This window comes from Gopherus evgoodei, unplaced genomic scaffold, assembly GCF_007399415.2.
Source record: "Gopherus evgoodei ecotype Sinaloan lineage unplaced genomic scaffold, rGopEvg1_v1.p scaffold_55_arrow_ctg1, whole genome shotgun sequence".
Taxonomy (NCBI): Eukaryota; Metazoa; Chordata; order Testudines; family Testudinidae; genus Gopherus; species Gopherus evgoodei.
In genome coordinates this window covers 1,135,919-1,137,942 of record NW_022060076.1, presented here as the reverse complement: position 1 = coordinate 1,137,942, position 2,024 = coordinate 1,135,919, and the positions used below count along the sequence as shown (strand labels likewise).

The 2,024-nt window shown below is 39.4% G+C and overlaps 1 pseudogene; it reads left to right on the top strand.

Moving 5' to 3' along the window:
* Nucleotides 1-686: 686 nt before the first annotated feature.
* Nucleotides 687-1,603, top strand: LOC115643265 (annotated as a pseudogene).
* The last annotated feature ends 421 nt before the right edge of the window (nucleotides 1,604-2,024 follow it).

Below are 2,024 nucleotides of genomic sequence, written 5' to 3'. Positions count from 1 at the left end.
GAAAAAGGGAATTGATCAAAAAGTTGTGTTAGATGAAAACAGATCCTGAAAACAGTAAGTCAGAAGCTTGCCCACAAAGACCTAAGGTATATGAATAAAGAGAATGACTGTTTGAACATCTATTGACAGGATACAGTTCAAAGGTGCCTAAAGGACAAGTGTGGGCCCGTTAGGTGAAGAAACCTGCCTCTCCTCACAGTTAGCATAGCCTAGTCTGCTCATCACACAAAGAGGCAGTGATCAGTATTAGGTATCCTGACAGACTGCGATGGTGAACTCAAACCTTCAAGGGTCAGCAATATCTAATACAGGGATAGGCAGCCTATGGCACAGATGTTGAAGGTGGAACGCAAGCTGGTTTTCAGTGGCACTTGCATTGCCCAGGTCCTGGTCACCGGTTCGTGGGTCTCTGCATTTTAATTTAATTTTAAATGAAGCTTCTTAAACATTTTAAAAATTTTATTTACATACAACAATTGTTTAGTTATATATTATAGACTTATAGAAAGAGACTTTCTAAAAACGTTAAAATGTATGACTGGCACACAAAACCTTAAATCAGAATGAATAAATGAAGACTCAGCACACTGCTTCTGAAAGGTTGCCGACCCCTGATCTAATATATTTAACTGCCTCTATAACAATCTCTTGCTTTGTAACAGATGGAATATGTGTCTTGAACACAGATGGCAAACCAAACCAGAGCGCAAGAGTTCATTCTCTTGGGCTTCCTTGGTAGTCAATATTTGCAGACCTTCCTCTTTGTGCTGTTTTCCATGATGTACATCCTGACAGCCATGGGAAACATGGCCATCATAATCCTAGTGAGAACATGCTGCCAGCTGCAAACTCCCATGTATTTCTTCCTCTGCAATCTCTCTTTCCTAGAGATATGGTACACCACAGCCTGCATTCCCAAGACACTTGCAGTCTTCCTGGGGACCAGCAGAACCATTTCCTTTACTGGCTGCATTACACAGATGTACTTCATTCTATCCTTTGGCTGCACAGAATGTTTCCTCTTATCCCTGATGGCCTATGACCGCTATCTGGCTATTTGCTACCCACTGCACTATAGTTCCATCATGAACAGCACCTTGTCTACTTGGCTGGCCCTCTGCTGTTGGGTGTGTGGTTTCCTAGCTATTTGTGTGCCGCGTATCTCATAACCAGGTTGTCCTTTTGCGGCCCTAATGTCATCAATCATTTCTATTGTGACCTAGATTCTTGGATAGTTCTCTCCTGCACAGACACACATCTCCTTCAGCTGGTGGCTTTCATCACCTCCTTCATTGTCCTCCCGGGCACCTGTATAGTAACTCTGATCTCGTACATTTATATCATTTCCACAATAGTGAGAATTCCGTCAGCACAAGGACGGCAAAAGGCCTTTTCCACTTGCTCTGCTCATCTGGCTGTTGTGATTAACTGGTATGGCTCCAGCATTTTCCTGTACATCAAGCCTTCTGTACAGAACACCCTGGCTCTAAACAAAATAGTCAACACTTTAAACACAATTGTAACACCACTGTAAAACCCTTTCATTTACACTCTAAACAAAGAGGTGAAGAAAGCCTTGGAAAAGGCACTCACTGGTATGTAAAGTGTGTAGATGTCTTTGATTTGGTATATAGTAAGATATCATTAGAGCTGTTAACATTATTTCATTTGCACTGTTTTTTAAGAAAAACCAATCTTTTCTCAAAACCAATCTTTTCTTTTCTTTTTTTTTTTGTTGAAACTGAATATTTTGAAATTCTGGTATTTTGAATTTTTGTGTTCAGCTTCTTTCTTTCTTTCTTTCTTTCTTTCTTTCTTTCTTTCTTTCTTTCTTTCTTTAATCTGTGACTCCTCAGCTTTTGAAAAAATATATAATGGCACAAAGAAAAAAAAATAAGAAATGAAAATAACCAAATCCCTGTATACCATTCACTGTTTTGCATTTAGAAGTGAAAATGGAGCTGGGGGGAAAGGATAAAGAAAAAAGAAGGGAAAAGAGGAGAAATTCCAAAATATCAATATTT